Below are 27,957 nucleotides of genomic sequence, written 5' to 3' on the forward strand. Positions count from 1 at the left end.
CAAGTCCTGTTTGCACCCCATCATATCCCTGCAGGGAAGCTGGTGGTGGCTGGTGTTTCATAGTCTCTCCCTTCCCCCTGAGACAAGGTGATGAAATGATCTCACACCCACATAGGACCCATCTACCAAGCCCAGCTGGTCACACCATCACCTCCAGACTACCTTACAGATGCTCTGAGCACCCACACCAGCACCTCCAGAGCCTGGGTAAGATGTGCCAACCAGGAGCTGTTGCTGGTTTAGGGAGGAAGGGGGGTACATCACTGCATTAGGGTCTGCAGCAGGACACAGGGACCATGGGAATCTCATTCCCAGAGGCAAACCCCTCTCTGTTTGCTGGCACCAGCCACACAGCCCTGGCCAAGGTAACCTCTGTCCTAATCAGCACCAAGAAAAACGCTTCATTCAACTTCTGACTTTGTGAAATTTGTTCTGCTCAAACCAACTTGGTACCTCCAGGACACAACCTACAACCTCTTACCTCCACCATGCAGCTGCAGCTCAGCCACTGGGCACCAGAAATAACCCAGAGGCAGGGACACAGGATCCCCCACTCAGGCTTCTCCTCCCCATCTGCTGCTCACCTGCCAGTCTGTGCTTTCCTGTGATACAGCATGTGAGGTTTCCAGCAGCATTTCCCAGCTCCCACCTTCAGGATGCTGAATCCCAGAGCATGGCCTCCCCTGCCTCCACAGTGCCAAACTGCACATGGATTGGCAACTCCAGCAAAAAGTCCAGACATCCAAATGTTGCTACCAGTTTCTGAATACCCTGCAAGACAGTGCTGACCCTGTTATGCTACCAAAACTACATTTGGTGGGTATGCCAACATGAATGGAAAGATTTCCTTCTGTGAATCTCAGCAACATAAGCCACTTTTAGAGTGAGGCTGCAGGATGAATTCACATTTATTAGACATCAGAGAACTGACTGAGGTGAACATCCCCCTGGCAACACCTACATGTCTGCACAGAGACCTGCAGCGTGGGCTCTCTGGTGTCTCATAACGTGGCAAATCCAACTAAAGCACTCTTTATAGCTTGGATGTTCATAACATTTATGTGTGTCCCCTGGTGTCTAGTACAGGCTGAGGCTTCATTGCATCCCTTAATAAAAAAATCTCCACGCCATTCTAACTTGATGGCTGTTTTGACAAAAACTGCAGCAGCTCCACAGATCTGAGATGAAAAACCTGGCTGAAAGAAAGGACAAAAGCAGGCAATGGACTTAATGAATTGTCAGTGACGGGAGGAGGAGCAGATGGACAGACTTTAAAGCTTCCCTTCATCAGGAAATTAAACTAAAATCATGGGTTAACTTTCATCAGTGCACAGTGTTACTGAGGAGAGTGAGGCAGCTGAAATTCTGCCATTCATGCACGTGTTTCCCTATGCTTCATCCTTTACTGAATTAATAATCAAATGCTTTGAAAGGAAGAGGAAAAAAACAACCCAGAGAAACCAGAGGCTGCAGCTCTCAGTGCTCTCATCAGCCTCTTCAAAGACCAAGCCAGATTTACCAGTGCCTGCATTGCTGCCCAGCTCTGCTGGTGTCTGGCTAGGTTCTCCCTCCAGCACCTCCCCAGCTCACAGCTGCACCTGGAACTGCTCTGGGGGACTTTTTTCCTTGCTCCTGTAACCAAAACAACCAGCAGGGATGGTTCAACCAGGTGGAAAGACCCCTATTTCCATGCAGCCCAGCCTGCAGCACAGAAGGAAGAAACTTTGTGAGACTCCCTGCCTGAGGACATGGATGGAGAAGCTTATGGGGGAACCCTTCCCAGCACCAAAGCAGACATGAAAATAGCATTTACCAGGTCACAGGTACTAAATACGCCAAGCAAAGTCACGATCACTTGTGAACCAAAAAAGAAAAGCTCACATGCCTGTATTTACAGCCACTGCCACTTGTACAGCAGTCTCCAGGACAGGAGACATTCCCAGTGGTGACTGTGAGGAAGTCCTAATGAAGAGATCCATGGCACAGAGGCTCATGGATAGCTCACACACAAGTGATAAGATATTTCCAAGCCTCAGAAGCCACATTGCTGGAGCTGTGGATAACACACAGGCAGAGAGCACGGTTTGCTTATGATAAGCCAGGATGACAACCCAAATGTAAAAATAATTTAATGAATAAGTATATTTAGATTTATAATCCCACAGCAGCTTTATTTATAGGGATGCCAATCACTTTTACACAGATATAAAATTGGCTGGCAGAATGCCTTAGACTATATCCAGAAACCCATCTGTAACAAATCTAAGCTGTGATATCCCCGCGTACGTTTGGCCAAACAATAACGCTGATGCCAGTCATCTTCACTTTAAATGTGCAGATGGGCGAGGGGGGCTCGCCAAGCCTTCCCCACAGCCAAAGATGGATGAATTCCCCTATCACTTACTGTAAACTGGTTGGGAAAAGGAGAAGATGAAGGAAAACCAGTCACCATCTGGGCTGTGTGGATTCCAACACCAGCGCAATGCTGGCTGGAGAACAAGCCTGCATCCAGCTCGCTCCAGGTGAACCTCTTTCAGAACCTTCCATCACTGAAGTGGGGAGCTGTAAGCAAGGTGAAAAAACCCCATGGAGCTCTGCAGCACCTTTAAAAGGTGGGGGCATTAAAGTAGAGCTCTTTGGTATTTTTTTTTTTTTATTCATCGTTCAAGATACAAAGCTGGGACAGAGGAAGATGCAGGAGAAATTAACTGAAAGTCATCACTTGGCTCAATCTCAAAGCAGATGAGGATTTCTAGTGATTCTTGCCCAGGATCTCACAACTTTATCTAAGGCTGCAGATGTCAAGGGGAGAGGCTGCTGTGGATTTCCACAGGGCTGGTGACCACCTGGAAAACTGAAAAGTCACAACTAATTCACAAGAAACAGAGAAAAACCTGCTCTTCATCCCAGTGGGACTTCTGGTGACTGGTTGTCTCAGAAATGGGGCAAAACAGGGATGGCTCCATGTCAAATACAGACTGTGGGTAACTGCAATTCATCCATAAAGCTTTTAATATGTTGGCACATGCCAAGGTGGAAAAGGTTATTCTGGAATATTACTTTGAATAGCTCTGGGAACAAACCCAGCATTAATTTTCAACACTTATTCAGCAAATGATTTGAATAAACTGAAGAAGGCTCATGCATACATACTGACAGTGTTATTTGGTAGATTTTTGCCTCTGCTCCTGAGATATTTTATGACAAAACAACTCCCAGCAAAGACAATCCCTTTCCAGACTGCTAAGTGTATTCAGTTACCCTTGGGGACAAGGTAACCTCTCAAGATCCCTTCCAGCAAAATTTCAGTACCATGTTACACCACAAACTATTTTCACACTGGCATTTGCTGTGATTTATCCCTGGAAATAAGTTTGTCTAAAAGAATAACTGATGGAAAGAAAAAACCAGAAACCAAACAGTTTTCTTGCTCAAGGACAAAGCAAAGTGAAACAACCAAGCACAGACCTATGGCATCCTCGATCCAAATATTTTCCAAAACATTTCCAAATGTTTCTCAAAGCTTCCAGATGAAGCTTTCATAACGAGGCTGCAACCCCTCCAAAGCCTCAGGCATTGAGACATCATGGTGTGCTGCAGCAGAGACACCAAGGAGATGGCTGCTGGTGGCTCTGCCAGTGACACACCTGCCAAAACCCCCCCACCCAGGGCCCTGCACAGAAAACACAGTGTTTCAAAGAAAAACTGCCTCTGCTTCCTCCACAGGGAATATTCCAATGTGAATGAGGAGCTAGACTGCTACCTGGGCTTTCAGGAAGAGTTAGTCCCTCTGTGCTGAGCACTGCTGAGGCCACACCTCGAGTGCTGTGTCCAGTTCTGTGCCCCTCACAAGAAGAAGGTCATAAAGGTGTCCAGAGAAGGGAAGGGAGCTGGGGAGGGGTCTGGAGAATAAATCTAATGAGGAGCAGCTGGGGGGGGCTCAGCCTGGAGAAAAGGAAGCTCAGCTTCTCACTCTACAACTCCCTGACAGGAGGGTGCAGCCAGCTGGGGCTCAGGCTCTGCTCCCAGGGAACATGGGACAGGATAAAAGGACATGGCCTCAAGCTATGTCAGGAGAGGATCAGGCTGGACATCAGGAAGAATTTCTTTCACTGAAAGGGTTGTTAAGTACTGGGACAGAGTGCCCAGGGTGGTGGTGGAGTCACCATCCCTGGAGGCGTTCAAGAAACAACTGTGTGTGGCACTCAGGGCTATGGTCTGGTTGACAAGATGGTGTTTGATCCAAGATTGGACTCAACGATCTTGGAGGACTTTTCCAACTTTAATGATTCTATAAATACATGTGGCCAGATGTCCTCACATTCTCAGCAGGCTTTTGAGTTTATTCCAGGAAACTCAAGAAGAACCTTCCCTGCCTCTCTTTTGGAATTTAAAAAAAAAAAATAATAATAATAAAAGAATTCAGCAAAATTATTAAAAAAAAATTAAAACCCACTTACAGAATGGTAAGGAGAGAAAACCATACATTTTCTACACTTTTTCTATATTTCAAGCTAAAAATGCTGAAGTCCTGTCCACACGCCATCAAACGTTTATGGTTATTACGCAGAGAAAACTGAGACAGCTGTGGGAGATTTTGTTCCGAGCAGCTGACCACAAGCACAGCAGCCAGAGGATGAGCACTGGGGTCTCAGCAGTGCTCAGCTGCAGGAGCTGACCGCTCTGGGGAGGGGGGACTGGCACACAGCTGGTCCCCATCCCACTGCTGACACAACTTCCATCGTGCCGACAGCCTCATCGGAAACAAAGCAGGGTCTGAGTCCTTCAAAGTCCAAAGCTCATCTCCACCTCTTTCAACATGCTCTTGGACACAATCAAAGCCCCTCCTATCAACTGTACATGGGCTTTGGATTAGAACTTTTGTAGAGTAGGGAAAAAGAGCCTTCCTCGAGGATGATAAAGTCTAGACACTACAATATATTTTCCAGCTGATGCAGCAAACCGAAAAAGCCCTCCCTTGATCTTGGACTGTCACGATCAAAGCCATTATCCCGTTTGGAGCCCTTCTGAAACTTTAGCTTCCAAATGTGCAAGTTATTTTTAAAATCTAAACCAGGCCAAGCCTCTTGTTTGGAGTTTTATGAGGAAAACGGGGTGTGCTCCTCCCAAAACTTCCCCCACCACGTCTGGAAGTGGCTGGTGGGCACATGGTGAAGGACCAGAGCAGGGAAGGAGCCCCACGTCTGGGGACACCTCAGTGGCACCTGGTGGCCACGATCTGCTTGCCCAGGGGGACACAGCTGAACCCCCCAAAGTGGCTATGGTGTGGGGAATATTCCCCATCCTTGACTGAGACAGAGTTTTTTGGAGACCAAACACTGTTTGCCATCCCCATCCCCAGGATTTGTGCCTGCCTTTGGCACCTTCCATCACAGTGTGTTACTCTGGAGACAAAGAAAAGGAAACAGCTTGAGAGGCTTTAATTTTGTACAGAAATTAAATAAAACTAAGCACAATGAATTTCCTTTACCAGGTAGCAGGATGATCAAGTGCACAAATAACATCCAGCTCTGCACCAAGGGACAACCAAGGGACAAAATAATTCTCCAGTCTCTTGGAGCAGGTTTTCAGCTGGCTGGAAGAAGAAATACACAGCCCTGCAAAAGAGCAGGAAAGCCAAAGCAGAATCATTCCCTGCCTTAAGTGGGATGCTCAAGGAGAGGTGGTGGAAGACCAGCCAGCTCATCCCAGACCAGCTGGTGCTGTGATGAACACCAGAGCTCCTGGCATGTCGTGGCCTCTGCAGGAGAGGGAACCTGTGGTCAGCCACAATCACCAAAGCTCACAGTGTCCAGACTGGAAACAAACAAAGGATGGATGGTCTGGAATGATGAGGAGCTTGGAGAGAACTTTGAAGGGCTTTTTGAAAGCAGGTGACCACCAAGCCTCCCTTCCCACATCCTAAGGTAGACTTTTAACAGGATACTTTTCAAAGAGATGGGGACAGGAGGTGGCTCACACTGCAGAAAGAAGAGAGCAACATAGAGCATTCACATGCTCCAAAGCTATTTAAAAGCCAAATGAGGCTCCCTAGTGAGCACTTAATTTAACTGAGCAACTTCTAAAGCACCAGGCAAATGAACCACATCATCTCCTTTTCTTCCCAGCATCCTTCTCCACCACTCTGTCACCTCCCTTCCCCTCCACGCTTTCCACTCTCCTCCACTCCCAGCAGCTCTGCTTCTCCTCCCCACCTCTCCCTCAGTCCAAACCAAGCGGATCTGTGACAGGCTGAGCGAAGCAGGCAGGCACACACCAGCAGGATGGGGATTAGAGACCTGCCACCCCCTCCTGCACCCCTCACTGTGGCTGGAGGGACAGTGCCAGGCAGGAGCAATGGCTGCGCTGCACATCACACATTCCCAGTGCTTCGGGAGGTGTTGTCTGAACCACCACCAGACTTTCCAGCTGGGCAAACATCAAGGAAAAAATCAGGTTGACAGGCTTTCTTATGAGTATTTCCATCAAATAGGACTTTTCCCACCTCCACGCACACCGGAGCAGAACGAGCAAAGTCCACTGGCAACACGGTGCTGGTAGTGACAGCCACCACATCAGTCCCAGAGGGGACAGAGGATTTGCCAGTTTGTTTTGTAACTCCAAATTGTTACTCTAGAGCTGGGACAGGATGTGGGGATCATGCCCAGCTTCAGCTCTGCCACAGCAGAGTCCAACACATACCCCATCACCGTGGCTCGTCTCTACTCTCCCCCAACAAACGCAGAGAGAAGATGGACTTCAACCTCAACCTTCACACAAGCAATTTTCCCTGAAGCCACCAAAGCCCTTGAGATCCCTTTGGTCCCACCTTATCCTCTTTAGTGTCCCTTCCCTTTCATGAGCTTCTCCCAGGGAAGGAGAACAAAACCCAGCTGCACATCTGTATCCCCACAAAGGGCTCAGAACCTCAAAAATTTATGCTCCCTCTCACACAGGAAAGCAGAAAAACTGATGGTAAAGGCTGCTTCTGGATTTAAAAAAATCTAAACCCATCAGGGAAGCAGCACGCACCCCAAATCCTCACTCCCAGGGGTTGCACATTGGACATGATGAATGAGGTAGCAAAGGCAGCTGACAAGCCAGCACCTCAGAACCCAACCCTTACCACACCAGCTCAGGAAGAGAGAGAAACCAAAGGGAAAAAAGCAAATTGTCCAGCCCCACACTGCCACCTGAACAGGGCCACTCATCTGCTCTCGGTGACAAGCACTGAAGGGAAAACATCCCACAATTCACTCAGGCATGAACCAGGGCCAGGTTCAGCACCTCACTGCTCTCCCTGCGAGGCTTCCCAGCCTTCCCACCCTCCTCTGCAGTGACTTCCCTGTCCTTCTCATCTCCTGTGTTAGACATGGGAAATGTGTGCATTAACAGTCCCCCTTCCCAAACCAAACATGCAAATACAGGCTGAAAAACAGCTGATTCCCAATCCTGACAAACTTACAGTCCGTAACTTATTTCCAGACAGAGCTGTGATTTTTATAAGGGATACCAATGGGCTAAGGAGTCAAAGCTGTAACTGTGCGAGTGAAAGCAAAAGCCTTTCATTCCTGTAAGGCCTTTTTTTCCCCCCTGCTCCTGAAATGACAGGGAGCAACATAGCTCTTGCCAGTTTAGTGGGGTGAAGGCTTGGCTGAGAGCAGTCTCATTAAACGGGCTGGGTCTTTCAGCGCCAATCCAAACACTCAGTCCTCTGATCACCGCATGACGGGCTGGGAACCACAGGCAACTCACAATTAAACCCGTGACAATCAGGAAAAATCCGTACAACCCACCCCCCCTCAAGCTGAATCCACCAACACCATCCCCACCCTCCCTGCTTTCATTTATTTATTTACTTACATAAGCCTCATGACAGATAACTTGGAGGAAATCGGATGCTTTAATGATTAAGCGACACTTAGGAAGCCCTCTGGAAGATAAATACGCCCTTTGGTAACCCTGCAACAGAAACAGAAGGTACAAACAGACAGTAACTAATTATTCTGATTAAATCTTGGAAGACCTGAAATACCCGACTGCAGCAGAACAAAGCCAGCGTGCGCAGGGAATGCTCGTAAAGAAAAATAAGTCACACCCATTTTTTGAAAGAATTCACCCAAATAAACCCCAAGTGCTTCTCAGGGTTGTTTTTGTTTGTGTGTGTTGTTTCTTAAGGTCTAGGCAGCTGATAGGAAATCTCTGCCATGCCCTGGAGGGATCCCGTCGCCTTCAGCTAAAATTAGACTTCAAGGGAAGCAGCGCCTCCAGCCCACCACGCACTCGAGGAGCGACGCGTGGGGGTTTTTCCTCCCTTCCCATCGAAACCAAACACAGAGGGGTTTTTGGATTAAAAGAATTCAAGGAAAATAAACAAATAAGGTGCACTCCTAAGGAGGAAGGCGGGGACAGCGGGTCTGCCCCGCTGTTAGGCTGGGAGGGATGCGAGCCAGCAATGAGATGTGGGCAGGTGGGGATGCAGCAGAGTCACAGGGACTGGGCAGGATGCTATGGGATGCTCAAGGCAGCAGTGAGAGGGACTTGCAAAGCTCACCAGCAGCCCATCCACGATATCATGGATATGGAGTGAAGCACCTGCTTTATTGGTGCCCAAGACACCAATGCCAGGAGCCTCTTAGAGCCAATGCTGCAGACCAAGACAAGGGGATGTGCTCAGCAGACATTCCCGTACTCTCCTTGCCTTGGAGGAAAACCATAATTCCCCTCCACCCCTTCCCTCTGCCCTCCCCCCACCACACTAAATGCCAGTGAAGCTCAGGGGAATATTTAATCTCAAACCTCAGTAATCAATCAGTTCACCCTCATGCATGAGAAAGAGTCACAGCGGTAAGCACCAAATCCCATTTCCATCCAGCAATACGAAGGTTTAATTACGTACATAACATTTCCCTTTTAGCATAAATCCTGAAGAGATCCAGGCAGCCCCCAGGTTGTGGGTGTGGAAAGACATGGTGACGGGGAAGAACATGGGGAAGGGGTGGAAGAAAGGGAGGAGAAATCATTATGGCAATGATTTAAAATGACAAGTTTATATGGCTGCTCCACTTTGCCGTTGGCACAGCCATCATTTGACCTTGTGTTCGCTGTCCCAGAGGATGGGAAACAAGCCCAACATCCAGCCCCAACACCAGAAGCTGTATCTGGTTCCATTCCAACACACCAGCAAACGTGGGAAAGAGGGCATGGAAAATGCAAGATGGGCACACATGGAAGGGCCTGCTTGGGCTGTGATAAAAATACCAGCAATGGAGCCTCTCCACTGGTGCTGCCAGACTTACCCCAAAGCCTGCTCACTTCAAAAGGAGCCTTCCTAGCTGGGTCTGAGCAGGTTTGGGATCACTCCCTGCCAACACCTGTATTTCCAAGTGCAAGAAAGGCTGGACCAGCAGGACCATCACACAGCTGCCAGTGCAACAGGTAGGCAGCTGTGAAATACATCCTTCCTTTGTCCAACCAGACCAGTCCTGAGGGGCACAGCTCACCAATGGCCATGCTGAAACATATATATATATTGTTTTTAAATATAACCACATGCACAGACTGTTCCAATATATAGGAACAAAAGAGGGGACACCCTGCTGAAACCCCATGTGCAGCTCCACTGCTCTCACAGCAATGAAGGAAATGAGAAGCAGAGACCAGGCACACACCCGGCTTGCCACGGTGTGTTTTGGCTCCAGGAACATTTCTGGATTCTCCAGCTTGAGCTCTGACCTCCAAGAGATATAAAATGGTTTTGGAGCCACTCGGGAGAAGTGGAGGGGTCCCTGGGGGCTCAGCCAGCCAGGTGGAACAGGATGGAGAGGTGCTCATGGGGACAGCTGACCCAGTCCGTGCCCCACCAGCTCCGAGGCCTTCAAAACACCCACTGTGCACAGGAAGAGGCCAGGAACAACCCCAAACCCCCAGTGCAGAGCAGAAAGCAAGGTCCCCTCATCCACCCACGACCACAGCTCCAGCCTCACCAGACCACAGTGCTCAGACAAAGCAAGGGAAACAAGCTCAGGACTGGGGGTTTGGGGTTACCTTTGACTTCTCTCATGTCTAGCAGAGCTGTGTTTCTGAACCCTCTTTTTCCAGGTAGATCCAGTGGCAGGCTTTGTAAACACATGTGCATTGCTTCCAAGGGGCTCATAAAAGCAGCTTTTGGAATGGGAGGTGGCGCAGAGCAACAGGAATTTTTCAATTCCTCTAGAAAGGAAGCATCACACAGAGATGTGGAAGGAAAACCTACCTGGAACCCAGATTTCTGCACTGTGGTCTCCTTCGAAGGCCAATGCTCTACTGCTCTACTCTACTCCCGCCTTTTTTCTTTCTTTCTTTTTTTTTTTTTTTTTTTTTTTGGTTTCCATTTCCCCAAGATCTGTAACATCAGGAAATGCTTGGCACAACAGACTAAGCCCCCAAACTCCACACACAGGGAAACTACTGCTCTTACACCCTGCCTGAACACTTTATCCCACCCCAGGAGGTGCTCAGTTAACAGGGACTGGGCACCATCAGATGCTGGCAGCATGTTCCCAGAGGATCCAGCTGTAACCTCATCCTCTCCCAAAGAGCAGAACTTCACAGTGCAATTCAGGACAGAGATACTCCGTGCAGTATCTAGAGCAAATTAAACCTCCCAGGCACAGCAGCAAGCATGGATTTATTGATTCATGGAAAACGTCCTTATAAATTACTTCATTCAGATCAACGGGACAAGACAAAACGAGGACTTTCCTCAGCAGTGAGAGGTTGCACTGCAGTCATTTCAGTCCCACGTTCCAGAAGAAATCACTTTTTCAGAGCAGACATTTCTTACAAGGCTTTGGGGGGCTGGCAGAGTGCAACACAGAGGCCAGTGGAGATCTGTGTCACATCTCACCTGGTCCCCATCTCTCTGCCCCACAGCAGGCAGAGCCAACCATGATTTTTGCAGGCAAATAAGAAAAAACACTGCTCAGCATCAGTTTCACATCTGCACAAGCTCCATCCACACCTGCTTGCTGGCTTACAGAGGGCTGCAGCCACCAGGTGGGATGGGACACAGAGGCTGCTGCCTGCAACAGCTTCCCCAGGCACTCCTCCAGGGTCTCCTCCCTGTGGAACAGGGAGCTGGGATTGTCTCCCTGCTGAGATGTGGCACAGATGAATTAGAATCTCTTCTGCATTGTCCTCTCCCAGCCCTGTGAAGCTACATTAGAAGTGTTTGCTCTGAAAGTGATTTCTCCTGGAGTATGGGGCTCCCAATCACTGCAGTTTGTTGATCTTATCTGCTTCTCTTGCTACTGGTAGCTTAATGTGCTTTCATCAGGCTCAAACTCCCTTCAGGGCTACCTGTGGTCTGCATGCAGAATAAGCTGAGCTAAGGCTAAGGCCACTTTCTGCAAGTGCTTGTTCCAGTGGCTAAATGCAGCTCAAATATAAATAAATATCCAGATGTCCTCATGCCTCGTTCAGGATCCCATGCACCTGGCTTTGGCTTCCAGGCATGGGCTGAAGAGCTGCTGGATGCCATTTTAGAGCTTCTTGATGAAAAGGCAAGAGAAGCATTCCCATTCCCCAGCACAAAACATTTCCCCAGCTTTTATGCACGTGCAGCGCTTCCCTGCACACTCATCAGTCAAACCAGGGTCAGGCACTGCCCTTCCACCATGGGTTCAGCAGCAGCCCCGCTCCCAAACTGCCTCTTTTGCTAATCACAGCTCAAAATGCTATTCCACAGCTCCAAATCATTGCCTGTGCTCCCTGTCTTCATATTAGCTTTGAAAATCAGCACCAACCCGAGTGCCACTTTGAACCACCAGCAGCCAAGAGGCTGAGTCACGCTGCTGGATGCCTGCAGGATGGTACCCACCGAGGGCTTCTAGGAATGCCTCCGCCTCCTGTGAACTCCCCCGCTGGAAACATTCAAACTGCAATTATCTCAGCAGATTAATAAAGAGTACAGCACCTCTGGCAGCAGTCTGAGGCAGCAATGAGCTGAAGTTACCAGGGCACACACAGCTGCGTTTGTGGTCACCTCCGCCCTGCCACGCTGCCTCACCCCTTCCCCAAACACACCCGCTTCCCTCCATCGATACTTTGATAAATAAACCTGTCACATCTGTTCGCTTATCCCACCGCTGAGGGGTTGCCATTCCCACACTGGCTTTGCAGAATAAAATGCTAATGGCTTTCCCAATCTCCGGTGTGATGTGGTTCCTTGCCTCCTCCCAGCCCCAGGGCACAGCTCCTGGCTCCCCAGCATCCTCCTGCCTTATGGACCGTGCAAGGGCAGGGAAGTGACATCTCACCCTTCTGAGCTGGAAACTGGCCCCACCGAGGAGTGCTGCTCTGCTCCAGAGACACCAGGAAAGGGAGGACAAACTGCCTTGCATCTGGAGAACTATTCTCTGCCTCCCTGAATTGACAAACTCAGGCACTTGCACAGAAGACAACGAGGTGTTTCACCTTTCAAGGGTAAAGCTGATTTCCCCTACTTTTATCTAAAATTTGGGGCAGGCACCAGTCTCTTCTCTGTGGTGGCCTGTGATAGAACCTGAGGGAGCAGGATGAAATTGTGTAAGGGGAGGTTTAGGCTGAATATTAAGGAAAGATTCTTCCTCCAGAGGGTGGCTGGGCACTGGAACAGGCTCCCCAGGGCAGTGGTCACAGCCCCAAGCCTGACAGAGTTCAAGGAACATTTGGACAACACTCTCAGACACATGGTGTGATTTTTGAGGTGTTCTGTGTGGGGCTGGAGTTGGACTCAGTGGTCCTTAAGGGTCCCTTCCAGCTCAGGACATTCTATGCTTCCATGATAATTTACCTCCTCTCTCCACCTGTAAGCCAAATCAGGGATAAAGCAGGCTAGTGACTAATTATTTTAGGAACCATGATGAGACATATATATTTTTTGTTTTAATTAAAGGGAAACTCATTTACTAAAACACTTCAATTGGCTTAATTATCCCAATCCAGGAGTTTGCTAGAGCATTTTTTGTTTTGTTTCTTATTAAATAACAGAAGTAATCATCATAGGGAGGGCAAACACCCATTTCCCATGGAAGTCATCCAGGCTTTTCCTGACATCCTGGGACAGAGGAACAGGAAAGTGTGAAGGGCTGGCACAGAGGTGGATAAGAGGGTTAAATCCAGCAGCTGAGAAATAAGCTGGTTACACACCAGGGCAGCAAATGGGGGAATACAGGTTCGCCAGCCTCCAGGAAATGCCTGTACAAGGCACTTGTATGGCTGACACAGGGTATTTAACTCAGAAGCTGCCAATATTAGAGACCCTGAAGCCACATTTCCCTAAAGTTCTCCTAAAGAACTGCTTTCATGGCTCCTCTCAAGCCAGCAACAGTGAGGGCTGAAAAAACTGGCTTTGAGGTCAGCATGGCAGGGAAGATGCAGCAGCACATTTCACCTGTTGTTGAGACTGTCTGGTCTTCCGAGGACCCGTGTGAGGCCAAACACAGAAGAATCTGAGATACTGTCACACAGGACAAACCTCAGGAGATAAAGCAACCAAAGACCCATCCAGCAGCTGTGGCAGAGCACCAACACAGACAGAAGAGGGTGCAAACAGGCATCCCCCAACACACAGCTTGTGCCTAATCCCAGGCACACACATTCCCAGGTGACACCTTTGGACTAACACACTAAATTTCACCACTGGTCTTCAATTCACCTTTTGCCTTCCAGAAGTAAAACTTCTTCCAACTGCTGCTCAAGCTGACCAACAGCTTTTTATTTTCCTTTGCATCCAGAAATACTGAACTGCTGCTACTGGGAATTATGCAAAGATGGAGAGGGACCTTTTCTCTGTCCTGAAGCCACCAGCCATGTCCAGGTAGGTGCAGCTCAGCCACTAAACTTTAAAACCCGTCAGACAATTAAAATCTTACGTCTATGCTGGAATTCCTCATGCTTCCAAAACCTGCATCACATGAAATTCTGGAGCTGGAGCTCTCCACACAGATGGCCATTGAGCATCCCACACTTTGGCCTGGTCCAGATACAGGTAAGCAGGAGAAAGTCTCAGCCATGGGATGCCCCAATCCCGCTGTTCTCGCGGCTCCATCCGGAGGCAGCCAGCTGCATCCCATGTTCGTGTGTTTCCCATAATCAAAAAGGGAGTTAGCCTCCATAACCACAACCCAAAGGGTATATTTAGCTCCACTGGAAGACAAAGGAGATCGTGTCCACCGCAGATTAAATTAGCAGAGGCTGCTTACGCCAGGAGCGCCCGTCCGCCATCCATCACAGCTCCCACGGATTTATTCCTAGCTCCACACTTTAGTGCTCCCCCATGGAGGAAAAGACCTGCTCCATAAAAGCTCTGAAAAGCAAAGAGGTGGAAGAATGGGTCCAACAGGTTTCCAAAGCCTTAGGCAGGACAGTCTCTTGCAAGGGTTTGTGTCACCTGTCTAGACCCTGGAGCCACGGCATGGGATGAGGTGCAGGAACACATATGGGGCTGCACCTCCTTCAGCCCACAGTGAGGAAGAGGATGACAGGGAACAATGGGGGACCCTCTGAAACCACCCCAGAGCCCAGCCCCAGTGTGTCCCCTGCACCCTAGCACACTACAGGAGGGCAAGGACATTTCCCTCCCTCATGGTCTTCAGGACCTTTCCTTCAGATCTGCCTCCCAGTAAAAGACTCAATTCTCCTGCCTAATTTCCACGGATATAACTTCATCCCCCACCTCCTTTGCTACAGTCTCACACAACTCAAAGACGCAAAGACGTGGTTATTTTTACATTTTCCTCCCAGGAGATGGTATCTCCACAGGGCACAGCTGCCATGCCTCATCAGATCACTGCACCAAACTGCCTCAGCCCCATGACAGCAGAAGAAGTCGGGGGGACACCCTGCCACCAGGTATTTTTCTGTCTCACCGGCATCAAAACTCAGCAGCTTTTCTGTCAAAAGCATCCCAAAAAAGCAAAGCAGCACCAGTCCTGGAGGTTGTTCCAGCTCCTCTCTCCGTAACTCCCACCCAAGCACTGAAACCATCTTCCAGTCATCCCAGTTTTAGATTTTTCTGAGGCTTTTGCAGTTGTCATGGAACCCTGGAAGGCATTTGCTTCATCCAGATCCAGATCTTTGTGGATTCAGGATTCCCAAATTGACCCAAATTTCCCCAGCACAGAAAGTGACTGGGTTTGGCCATGCCATAATATCAAGGTCCACAACATGACCTCCTTGATGTGGCACATGGGCTACAGCACATCATTCCATGTCTTCAGACCCACATCTCTTACTGGGCACTTCTACACTGGGAGAAGAAAAAAAGCAGCACTTCCATGAATAACCCAAGAGCTTTTGGAATTTGGGGAGCAGGGAGACAGAGAGCAAAATTCTAGGCATGCAGGGAAAAGCTGGTTTGTGCCCCCCTAGGAGAGCACCAAGAAGGGTGGAAGGATGGTCTGCTGCATGTGACAGCACATCTGCAGCAGCTGCACCCTACAAGTTCACCCTGTGTTTTCCTTTTCCCCTTTCCCTGACATCACTCTCGCCATCATTTGTCTATAACAGCGAGGCCAGGCGTGCAGGGAAGAAGGTATCACCTGTGCACGGCTTATCTGTAGCTACTTTACAAATAAAAGTGATCCTAATGAATGTTCGCACCCTAGAAGAAATCCTAATGCCCTTCCCCCTCCTACAACTCCCAAAGCAAAGCACAGATCCAGCTGCTCTGCAACCTTATCTTGATGCAGAAGCAGTCTGGGACAGAGATAGAAGGGTTCCCCAAAGGCACAGCTTATTAAAGGCATCTTTCCTTAATCGGCTCTCTTCAAAAACGCCGCACTCAAGCGCCGTTCCCGGACTGGTTTTCATCACAGCAGCAGCAAACACCCCCAGCCTGGCCAGGTCGTGTGTCCCCCTGGAAAGCCACAGGGTTTTCCAGGCTAAAAAGCAACAACTTAAAACCAGACAGATCCGTCCAGGCCAAGGCACTTTGGGGACCCCACAGCCGAGAGTCGCAAGGAGCTCCCAAACACCAATACACCCTTGCTCTCGCCCCAGGGATGTCACAGAAATGGGGGCCAGCACACTAATGAAGTCCATGGGATGTTCCCTCTTTATCCAGCAGGGGATTGCACATTTGCAGTCAAAAGCTCCTAATCCCAGGTTTCAAGAAGCAGAGCTACAAAACAACCACACAAAGAGGCAGCAGCTCGCACGCATCCCGGGAACCTCCCCGCAGCCAACGCCTCTGTGTTTATCCAACACGAGATCTTCTCTCGTTCAGCTATTTTCATCCACCCTGCGATTAATGGATGCAGAAGGCGGCTGGGTGAGGCGTTCGACAAAAATCTCATTTAGAGATCAAGACAAGCTTAATTGGTTTCTAGCCAGACCTGCACAAAGATGGGTTACTCCACAAATACAGTTGCTAATCTGCCCATTATACTCCCTAAACTCCCACCCACAAAGAAAAAGAAAATAAAGCAAAGATGCACAAAGGAATGCAGGATTTTGAGCGTGTTACTTCCAGCAAGGAACACATCACAAGTGGTGAATTCTGCAAGAACAAGGGCTTTGCTTTTCTTTGAAGGAAAAGGATAACCAAGTGGTAAACAAAATAACAACAAAAAGATTAAGTCTGCATTTTCCACAGCCAGTCCCCAGCCATTCCGGGTTCTTGAAGAGCATTTCCAGCAGCCATTGTTTCTGTGGGCAGGCCAAAGCAGGGGGAAAGCTTACACAGCCAAGGAGACATCATGTCACAAGTGACAGAGTAGAAAGGATGGGGAACCTCGTGATTAAAAAGCACAGGACTGAAACCCTGGAGAGTTGAACTCACTTCCTAACTTGGCTGTAAAAAAAAAAAATAAATTAAATTCGCGAATTTCCTGTGTGATCACATCCTAGATGATTTATTCAAAACCTGGTGTTGAAAAGCCAAAGGAGGGGGAAGGAAGCAGGAGGAGGAAGGGGAAGACACAGTGCTGTGGGCTTTTAATACGCTTGGGGTTAGACCAGCACTGGCAAGCAGTGAACATCCCTCTGTACTGGGCTCTGCATAACCTGGAGCTCGTGTCCTGTGTGTCCCACAAGCTCAGGTAAAAGCCTGCCCTGCTGCTCTGCCCAGGTGTGTGCCATGGGCTCACAACACCACAGCCCCGCCAGCAGCATCCCACAGGCTTCTGTAACGCTGGACTCCCAACAGGAACACAGCCATGTGCAAAACGGAAAGCTTAGGGATGGTTTCCCCTCCTGGAGCTACACGAGAATTTAGAAAGAACATAAAGCTGTCCCCAAATGCATTGTGCTGTAAATCAGACACAGCCCAGCTCCAGCACAGGTAGAGGCAGGTGATGAAAAGGTCTCTTGGTTCCAGCCTTCTCCCCTCGTGCAGCAGCCTGGGACTCGCAGCTCCAGCAGAGAAGGCCTGTTTATTTTCCTGAAGGCCAGCCAGCTCTGGGCAGGAAGTGCTGCACCCAAGGGAGAGCTGAGCTGCGGATCCTCCAGCAGGACAGAGCCAAAAACCAGAGCCAGAAAGGACGGCAGTCCTGGGCTTGGGACCTTTACAGCAACATCCCTTGAGCTGAGAGCAGCTTTGCAGGACCTTTTGGAGCAGGAGAGCTCAGAAAAGTGCCCAGGGACAGAGAGGTGTTTTTCCAAGACCTTCAGCCACGATGTGAGCTCACAAATCCAAGGCTCGGTGCAAACAGCAGCCCAGTCTCTGGCATTGGACTAGAGCTTCCAGGCATGGGGATATGGGGTTGGTATGTCCCAAAATGCTGCTGTGGGAAACCCAGGGTTTACAGATTCAAACGTTTCCTTTCAGCAGCAAGACAAGCTGTAATTAGCAGCGCTGAGTCCAACCCAGGGGCTGGATAAGGACATTCCCGTGACATATCTGACAAGGCGACTGCTGGATATGTTTTCCTTGGCTTTTTTCCCCCCTGGAAAAATGAGCACCCATATTTCACAGGTCTTTTTGCTCTCACTCCGTGTTGCCTGGAGTCAGTTTCCCAGAGTAAGGGCATACATTTCAGAAGACACTGTAAAAGCCCATTACCACAGCTGGAACTTGGGTCTTGCCATCCCCAGGGATGGGTCCCTCCTTAATTATCCCACAGCCCATGGCATACTGGGGATGCCAGACCCCAAAGACACGGTCTCAATTTGACTTTCACCAAAATGAAAAACACAGCCCAAACCACAAGGCAAAGGTAAAATAAAAACATGAACATGAGGCAACTGAGCTACAGCTGCGAGACACATCATCACCACTGTCTCACACGTCTCTCACCTAGTTCAGCCTCATCCCCAGTGCAAAATCAACAAAGCTTCCTCTGATGCAACTACAAGCAATCCTTTGGAAATCAATTCAGAGAATTTTGAGGCTAAAGTCCCTCTTTGCTCTCTTTTTCTCAGGATGAAAGCTGTCACGCTACAGAATGGCTTTAAAACCCTGGATGTAAAGTAAGTCCTAGTGTGCCAGCTAAGGGAATGGCACAATTTCATGACTAGGTAACCCAAATCACAGCCTGTCACACATCACTGCAGTTTGAACACAACTATGTTCACCACTGCATCAATTAAGAACTGACAAATTTTGCTGAACCCAGTAAGTGGAAGACCAGCATTTAAAACATAAGTAAATGGGGAAAAAAATGATGAGCATAAAGCCCCAGCCCCAAAAGCAGACTGACTGTAGGGATTACAATATTTAGCATGCTCCAAAAATTTTCCTCAACATCTTTTTGCTCCATGTGATGGGCAGGGATTTCTTGTGGCTCCAGAACCACTTGCTATTTCACATGCAATTTTCCAGCAGTGCTCTCCATGGAAAAACAGATGGAGCTCATAAATGGATGCAAGTGGTCCCCAAAAAGCTTCCAGTCTCTTTGCAGGGTATCTCCAAAACACTGGGACAAGGAGATGACATGCTGGGGTCTGAAAACCAATCTCCCCAACCCCGAGAGTTTTGGTGAGCAAATGGCTTGCGTAAAGTTTCTGTCAGAACACCCATTAGAAGTGCTGGCATTGTAAACAAGGTTGCTCCAGAGGTACCTGGGATTAGCACTGTTCAAACAGTCCTTGGCATGACTTACTGGAGCACCCAGGAGCAGATTTGCACGTTCAGCTTTTCTCCTGCCTGACGCTTGCCCGGCACCACGGAACAACACCCCAGCTCCGACAGCCTTATCCCTGCTGGAGTTTGAGACACGGGGCTGGAGCTTGATGGAAGAAGCAAACCCAAGGAGGCAGCACCGTGGGGCTGCTTTTTTCCTGTGTTGCAGGATGAGATCCAACACCAGGCTGTCCATGAGCAAGCTGGGCACACAAGTGTCCCTCTGCAGTGGCACAGCAGCTGAAAGCGACGCATGGGATATGCAAGGGGAGCGGTGCCAAGGCAGACAGGGCAGCTGAAAAACACCAGGCACCCTAAAAGCTTACCCTGGTATCAAGGCACAGAGCAGCCTCTCTTCCCTGTGCTGGGCACACAAGCCAAGACACTCCTCGTGCCTCAGGGGCAGAGGGAAGGAAACCTCAGCCAATGAAGCGTCCTTTGCATGCGATTCCTCTGGAAGCCAGGCACGACAAGGGTATGCACCTTCCCTGACACATCTCCCCCACCCTCAGCTCTGGCAAGGAGGTGCTCTGTGGTTTCCAGGAGCAGCAGCAGCATGAAACAATAGGAACATGAAGGATGACTGGGCTCACGGCAGGGAAAGCTTTACACAAACAGATTTATGGTCACTTCCATCCACACAAGCGTCCTCGAAGGAAACAGCTGCACCGGACCACAGCTGACACAGACTCTCCAGGATGGGACATGAGCTCACAGCTCCTCTAAGCACCATTCACTACGCTGATGCTGAGGCCAAGCAAAGAACAAGCACTCAGAAATAAAAGAAGAAAAATAACACACCCCATGGCTAGGTAAAAGTCAGGTGGATGTGCTGCTCCGCCTCAGAAAGGTCTGGACAAAATAAACATTCAGGAGCAGCAACAGGACAGACCCACCGTGGACTGAACTCTATGTCACACAACCACCCAAGCCAGAAAACATCCCCTGCACTGCCTCCATGGCCATACCACAGCAAGCAATTAATCTCGCCTGTTTGGGGTGGGGGAAATTGTCCCTGGACTGTTCCTCAATCCTCCTCCTCCTCCTCCCTGCTGCAGCCGGGAGAAAAGCCTGCCAACAGAGTTTGCCTGTAACAGGCACCAAGCTGCTAGAAAATCATCTGAGCAACATAAAACATCTTTCCACGCTCCCCTGTAACACACTGCACTCTCCTTCTCACACCTCAGACCTGAGTGGCTGCAGATCCCACCCCTGAACGATGCCCTTCTGCATCCCCCATTTTCAGACTCCGGGTTGTTTTTTTTTTTTATTTTAATGACAATGAGTGCTGTCCTCCCCTCCCAGCCCAAGTGGTGCAAAACTGGCTGCCAGGTGCAGAGCACAGCCCCAGCTCCCCTGCCCTGCAGCCCCAGCACATGGACAGTTGTGTTCCTGCCCAAAACCAGTGTGAGGACTTTCCTGCTTGGTGCAGTCTGCCCTCAAATGCTGGACCCCAGAGCCTCTGAGGATGCCCCACTCGCTAGGAGGGGAGGCAAGCCTGTCCTCACTCCTGCAAACCATCGGAGGAACCAACACCCTGCAGAGCCTTCCCTAAAAGCTGCCAAGCTCAGTTTTGCATATTGGTACAGAGCCCAGCTGCTGGTGTTTCACACAGCACCCCCAGAGCCTGCCTCTGAATGGCACAATTTTGAATTGCTTCCGCCTGCCATCCTGCCCCAAGGCAGGATCTGCCAGCAGCCCAGCCCATCGCCACGGGAAACAGGATGAAAGCCCCATGTGAAAGAGGAGCAGCAGGGAGCAAGGAACACCAGGAGATCCCACTGTGTTCTCCTCTGCTCTCCTAGGGATGGGCACAGGCCAGGTGGATTAACTGGGTCCTTCCCCTCTCTTTATCTCACCAATCTCTGGCTGTCGCCAAGTTGTTTTAAGCTTTGGCATGGCTGCTTTCCACCCAGAGCCTGCACAAAAGGGGACAAGGAGCCTCAGTGCAGAATTCCTGGCAACAGTCCAAACCCAGAGGTCGGTAACTGGGTCACTGGGTTCAGCTTCCGAAAACCATTCCTTCAGGAGGTGTGGTAAAAGCAGGCACGGTCTCCTTCACCGCCACAGACAGAGCTGGACACTCCTGAGGCTCCTCCACCACACCCTCCACACCTCATTTCATCATCCTGTCATAACAGCACTGGTGGCACAGGGACAGAGCAGCCTGGACAGGGACAGACAGCCCCGGCTTCCACGCAGGCTGCGAGCACGGGGGAGACACGATTCAGGTAAAGCAGCACGTAGCTGAAAGCACAACGCTATGCAGTGCTCAGCCCCAGGAATGCAGAAGGGAAACATGAAGCCACTTGTCTGGCACGGCAAATAACCCTTCAATCATCCGCCAGGCCCTGCCGGGGAGCTCTGGATTGGGAAAGAGAGGATGACTCCAGCCAGCATCGCATCAGCTCTCACCAGCCGTGCCACGACGCGCGGCTGCGCTCGCTCCGTGTCTCTAAGCGAGCTCCAAATACGAAAAAATAAAAAACCCAAGCAGCAGCGAAGCAAGAGGCATGTACTGCAGGAAGAAAAGGGGTTTGAGGAGCAAGCAGCATCGGCACCCATCAGCACTGGCGTGAAGAGCAGCTAGCTGGTGGGTAAGAACACGCCTGCCCAGCACCGCCCTTCCAGCGGGTCACGGCAATGTTTTGAACACAGTTTCTCAAGGCAACTCAGTCATGAGGAGCAGATCATCGAGAAACTTTCTGAGTCACGGTCACATTGACTCACCAGTGAGTGTCTCTAGGCTGGGCCACCCCATCCAGTTTGGCTGACTCAGGAAGGGACCATGAGCAACCTCCTCACCCAGTGCTCCAGACAGGACAAACCTCCTCCATTTAATGCATTTATAATAAACTCCCCTCAAAAGGCTGGGGGTGAACACAGGAGGGAGCACCAACAGGACTGGGCAAGCAGAGACTCATGTGAGGGCACGGAGGTTGCTCCAGACCTGGGCACAGCATGGGACAGATACCCTTGGGAATGACCCCACCCAACCCCACCATGAGGAAAACACAGGCCAGATGTTCAGACGACTTCAGGCGATAATTTGGTTAATTTGCTATAATTCAGGTGGCTGGTGTTCAGGCCACACCAATCACGAAACAAAGCACTGTCAGCTCAGATCCTGAAACTCTTCAGTCAACTAACCACGTCCTCATGGTGTGCCAGGGCCGCTTCTCTCATTTCCATCTCCTTTGGTTTTCCTCTCAGTGGCCACAAAGATTTGAAAGCTTTATGACTCACTGAGCAGATTTTCTGTGCTACCCCAGAACTCCTGGCTCCTGTGTATTCCACAATGTTATGACATGCCACAAGGACAGAAGATATCAAGTGCAAATGGTCTCCTGAGAGGGCAGAAGGGTAAGTAGGCACCAGCACAGCTTTCCTCCCAGTCAGGGAAGAAAGGAGAGAAGAATCAAAGGCAAACAGCAAATTACAACATGTATCTGGCAAGGGGTTGTGGAGCCTCTAATTTTTGCATTAAATACAAAGTTGGAAATCACAGAATCACAGAATGCTTTGGGTTGGAATGGACCTTAAAGACCATCGAGCTCCAAACTCCTTCCTCTAGTTTAGGTTGCGCAAAGAGTATGTCATGAAGGGTGAGGGAACTAATGCAATACTCAGAAGAGCTTCTGCTGGAATATTTAATGACTTTCCAACCCTTAACTAGCTGTTTCTCTCATCCCATAGTATGGTAAAGACACAGAGAGTGACTAAATCTATGTGACTTAGCATCTAAATTAACCAACACACAAGTCAGGAGGAGGCATTCAGTATTTCTGACCCAATTTACAGCCCTTTGCTTAGATCAGCTCCTTTTTTTTTCAGCATGGCACTGACATCTGTTGTGTTGCATGAGTGAAAAGTACATATATGATTATCTTAAAAGGGTGGGGGGGGGGAAATCAATGTGGACATGATTTGAATTTTATGGCATTCAGCTGCCACGACTTGCAAATAAACAGCTGTCCCAGCAGGTCCATGCAAGCTTAGCAGCACAGAAGTAAAACACAAGGTTTTTCTGCCCCTTTAAAAGGGTGTTAATTATATTTTAAAAAAATATATTTTTATAAGAAAATAAATTGCAGGTTGTAGATTCATAGTTAGGTCACACTCAATTCCAGCAGAACAAGCACATCCTGCTTCACATGGCCTCACCAGTCGCTCCACAGCAGTGGCAGCTTTCTGAAACCAAGTTAAGATATTTAATTACCAGCATCAAGTCAGAAACCAAAGCGTCCAACAAAATCCTCATTTATGAGGGAAGCCTGCAGAAATGTCGTTGAGCAGGCTCTGGCAATCTCCAAAGCTGACAGCTGGATGCCCTGGCTTATCGACTGCTAGAGCACACACAGAAAAAAGCTCGGAATAGTTGCAGTGCCGAGCAAGCCTTCAAGGCAGCCCCAACAGCCTCTTAAAAAGGCTCACAGAAATAGGCAGGCTTCATTTATTAATACTTCAGAGATAAAAGTGGCCGTGTAGGACCAGCTCAGTGGGTGTCTGTGCAGGAGGAGGATGGGCATGAAGACCACCCGCTCTGGGTGGAGCATCTGTCAGGATCCCCATGCAACCAGTTCAGGTTATACATTCAGCACCAGGTACGTTTGCAACCTGGGCACGTGGTGGGCTACTCCAAGTGTGTCAGCCAAAGACTTTTAGGGATGGACCCAGCAGGGATGGTCAGGTTTTCCTATTCAAAACTGGAATATGGAGCAAGAGGAGCCACACTCCTGGCTGGCTGACAAACAGAATCTGTGGGAAGCCCAGCTGCCCAACAGCTCCATGTCCCCACTGCCTTGGGTTCCTCAGCTGTGACATGACAGCGCGGGAAAAAGAGGAGGAAGGAACCAAAACAAAGCACAGAAGCAAAGGGAGATAAATGTGATCCAGTTAGACCGGCTGTCCCCAGGTCTTGCCTGTCCTCACTGGAGGAGCCAGCCTGCCGTGGCTGTCCCTTTCCTGCTCCCTCCTGCACCCCTGCCACAAACAAAGGGTCAGATAAGGAGCCAGCTCAGGTCAAGACCGGTTTGACTCCGTTTCAAGCCCAGGGGAGCGGATTCAGCGCTGATTTTACACCTCACCCATCCTGTTTGCCTCCCCGGGGCAGAGGCCAGTACACGGAGCAGGGTGCACGCCTGGCTGGCTGGACCCAAAAAATCTCAGGGCCATGTCAGGGCACCACCGGCAGAGCCACACACCAGCTGAGCGCTGGCCAGAGCCAGGAAGCGCCACTGCTTCCTCCTGTCCCGCTGTCACACAACATTGGGCTGTCGGAGATCGTGGACTTTGGCTTTTGCTTCCTGCTCCTGACAGAGCAGGGGCAGGTCCCGGCATATGGCCATGGAAAGGGCAGGGCGAGTCACTCATTAATCGAGGAACAGCAAGGTGGATGTCTGACCCACGGGGTTCGGGGGGAAATGCACGCCAAAACAAACCCCGGTGCTCGTGGAAAAAGAACCAGATGCTGCAGGACCCATCCACTCCTAACGGGACTCAAAGACAGGCAGGCAGGGAATGCCAATAGCTTTGGAATACATTGATTTTGAAAGGGAGGATACCGAGGTTGCACCACAGTTCACCACTGATGCATTAATACACACCAGCACCTGATTTTGTACGCAGTATCAGAATCAACCTCTAGAGAGGGAAAAAAAGGAAAACGCTGGCTTCTCCCTCTCCGTGCCGCCGGGAGAAGCTGGCTGGCTGTACAATGCCAGGCATCTGCAGTGCTCAGGCCTGGTCAAAACCACCAGGGCAGCCTATGCCATGGGCTCCCCCCTACCTAGCACCTGGAAAATGGCACTTGGCTGCACCCCATGATCTTCCACCTGCCTCCGATTTCCACGGGGAGCCCCTCGTCCCCAGTTTGGCAGCACAGCCCTGTCGGTTCACGTGGCTTTTGTCAGGAGGCACATTATCATCTGCCTTTGCTTTAAATTAACCTTCATCACTAAAAGATGCAGAAAGACTTTCACACCACCACCAATGCGAGCCTGCATGGTGTGAAAGCCATGAATGTTGCAGACCCCAGGGATGAAACCCCACCGTTCACACTGAAGACTTTGTGCCAAGCAAAAGACCAGGATCTGACCACAGGCATCACACACCAATGGCAGTGCGTGCCAACCCTCAAGCTCCATGCAGCAAAGGCATTGTCCCTTCTTCAGACAGACCCCTGACCGGAATCCTCCCTCCCAGAATTTTTGGATGGGTGCAGCCAGTGACAGACCCGACCTCCCCACCTCGTGACTGAGCCACACACCTGCTTGTAGCCAAGCCAAAGCCCAGCCCCAGCTCCCACATCAAAGCAGCGGCTGGACCAGAGCACGCCTGCAGTAAAATGTGTGACACCAGCACCAGCGGCTTGGCACAAACAGATCATGGGGCGGCCCCAAACTGCTGTGCCTGTGGGGAGGCACTCAGGAGGCTGAGACCCCCGCCGAGCCCGCGAGAGCCCCATCAGGGGGGGTCACATCGGTGGTGTGGGAGTCGCCGCAGGGGTGGGAGCCGCCGTGCCAGCCGGCGCCGGGGCTGCAGCAGCCTCCGGAGGCGTTGCCATGGAGAAGGCAGCGCAGCAGCAGCATCCCGCATCCCACGCCCCCGCGTGGGCGCCCCCAGCCCGGCGCCCCCGGGGCTGGGCACCGCCCGGGACCCGCCGGGGCCGGGGGACCCGCCGGGGAAGGGGGACCCGCCGGGGAAGGGGGACCCGCCGGGGCCGGAGAACACGCCATGCTGCGGGACGCCGGCAGCGGGGCCCGGGCGCTCCCCCCGGGGCAACAGCTCCACGCAGCGCCCGGGGCGGGGTGGGACGCGGGCTCGCCTCCCTCCCCACGGCGGGGAAAAGGCAGAAAAGCCCCGGCCCCGCTGCCGGAGCTCCCGAACCCCTCCCCAGCACGGCCGCGGAGTACGGGAGAAGGGCAAAACACTCCGCCAAAAGCCCCCCGAACCGAAAGGGGAGGAGCGCCGAGGGGCTCGGAGGACTCACCGCAGCGCGGCCGCCGTTCCTGCCGGGGCGGAGGGCTCGCAGCCCGCGGTCCGCCCGCCGTTCCTGCCGGGGCGGAGGGCTCGCTGTCCGCGGTCCGCCCGCCGTTCCTGCCGGGGCGGAGGGCTCGCTGTCCGCCCGCCGTACCTGCCGGCGCGGCGCTGCGCTGCGCGGCGCGGAGCCCGCCCGGCCCCTCCCCCCAATGGGCCGCGCCCGCCCCGCCCGGCGCGCTGGCGCCAGCGCCCGCCCGCCGCCGGGACTGGCAGTGACGCGCGGGGCGGGGGCTCCGCCAGCGGGGGTGCCCTGCCGGGGCTACCGCACCGGGGATGCTGCAAAGGGTGTACGCCACCGCACCAGGGGCACCGCACCGGGACACCGCACCCGGACACCGCACCCGGGACCCGCACCCGGGACCCGCACCTGGACACCGCACCGGGACGCTCCGCTCGGAGCGCTGCGGGTCCGGCACTGCCCGCTGAGGAGGAGGAGGAGGAGGAGGAGGAGGAGGAGGAGGAGGAGGAGGAGGAGGAGGAGGAAGGCAGGCGGGAGGGTCCCGCTCCCGCCGAGCGGCGAAGATAAAGTTTCAGCCGGCTGGCGACATGGGTGACACGGACATGCGGGATCTGTGTCGCAGCTGCCTGGCAGAGGCCTCTCAAGATGCGGCAGTCTCCGCTTGGATTTAAGAAATCGATTTTCCAGGGGTTCCCATTTCACGTGAATCAGAGCAGCAATTGGATACACGGTTGGATTCCTACATGCATGGGAATAACCTCGCTGCATGAGATGGCAGAAGGAGCAGTTTGTGTTCTTGGTGCAAATCAAAACTCAGATCAAATTAATAGCGTGGAACATTTTATCTTAAGTAAACTTTTATTTTTTTTTTCCTGGATAAGAGGTCAAGCTATTTACATCTTGTATAATTTTTTTTTCTTTCTTTCTTGGCAACAACTATATAGGAAGGCCTGAAAGGCAGGAAGGGATTTACTGTGATTGTGTTTCATATGGAGTATGCACAAAAATTGATATTGAAATAAAGGAAAAGCCAGTGTTGGGAAAGTAAAGAAAGAGCATCCTTAGAGTTGATACCAAAACGTGGAATAAAATTACAGAATCACAGAAGGGCTTGGGTTGGAAAGGACCTTCAATATCATCTCATTCCAACCCTCCTGTCATGGGTAGGGACACCCTCCACTAGACCAGGTTCTCATTGGCCTTTTCCATCTGTGCCTTAGCCTTCCTGACCCCATCCCTAAACATCAAAATCATATCCCTGTACTCTTCCTAGGTCACCTGTCTCTGCCTCCATTGGATGTGCATTTCCTTCTCACTCCTCAGCCATGCTGGTCTCCAGCCTGCCTTGCTTGATTTCTTGCCTGTTGGGTGGTGAAACAAATGGAAGACAACAATCACAGAGGCAGTTTGGGGGTAAAAAGGTGTTAAGGGCAGGTTATCTGGAGCAGCAAACCCTATGATGGTGTTATGAAACTGTAGGGACAAGAGGATAAACATCTGCACCAGGGCCCAGGGTTTGGCAAGGGAAATTATAACTCACAAAATCTACCACAGTCCTTGATGGAGCCAAATATGTGGTGGAACAACAGACATCTAATGGATATAAGAGATATCGATTTCCTAAAGGCTCTGACAAAATCCTTCATCACAACACATTGAGGGGAGTAAGGAGCCATGGAAAAAACCTCAGTGGTTTATAGACAGAAACCACAGAGGCCAAACTGGGGTGGTCAGTCTGCACTGGAGCTGTGAAATGGGGAGTTTCACAGAGATCTGAGCAGGGGCCCGTGCTCAGCATCTTCATCAGTGATGTAGGAGTGGGTGGGGATATGGTGAGGGTTTCTGGTGACACTGAGCTGCTTGCAAAGGCAAA

At 50.9% G+C, this 27,957-nt stretch overlaps 1 protein-coding gene across 2 annotated transcripts in view; it reads right to left on the reverse strand.

Annotated features, from left to right (window-relative positions):
- Positions 1-26,210, reverse strand: part of DAAM1 (dishevelled associated activator of morphogenesis 1) — a 91,583-nt gene extending 65,373 nt beyond the window's left edge. For both annotated transcript variants that reach the window (XM_088057756.1, XM_088057754.1), the window contains exons 1-2: positions 26,076-26,210; positions 7,864-7,962 (exon numbers count right to left, since the gene is read on the reverse strand). The gene's annotated coding sequence lies outside the window, so the exon portion shown is untranslated. The remainder of the gene's footprint in view (positions 1-7,863; positions 7,963-26,075) is intronic.
- Between the last annotated feature and the right edge of the window lie 1,747 nt (positions 26,211-27,957).

Source organism: Pseudopodoces humilis, chromosome 7 (assembly GCF_049639895.1).
Source record: "Pseudopodoces humilis isolate 2021_Gansu_Grassland_sample_001 chromosome 7, ASM4963989v1, whole genome shotgun sequence".
NCBI classification, from domain to species: domain Eukaryota; kingdom Metazoa; phylum Chordata; class Aves; order Passeriformes; family Paridae; genus Pseudopodoces; species Pseudopodoces humilis.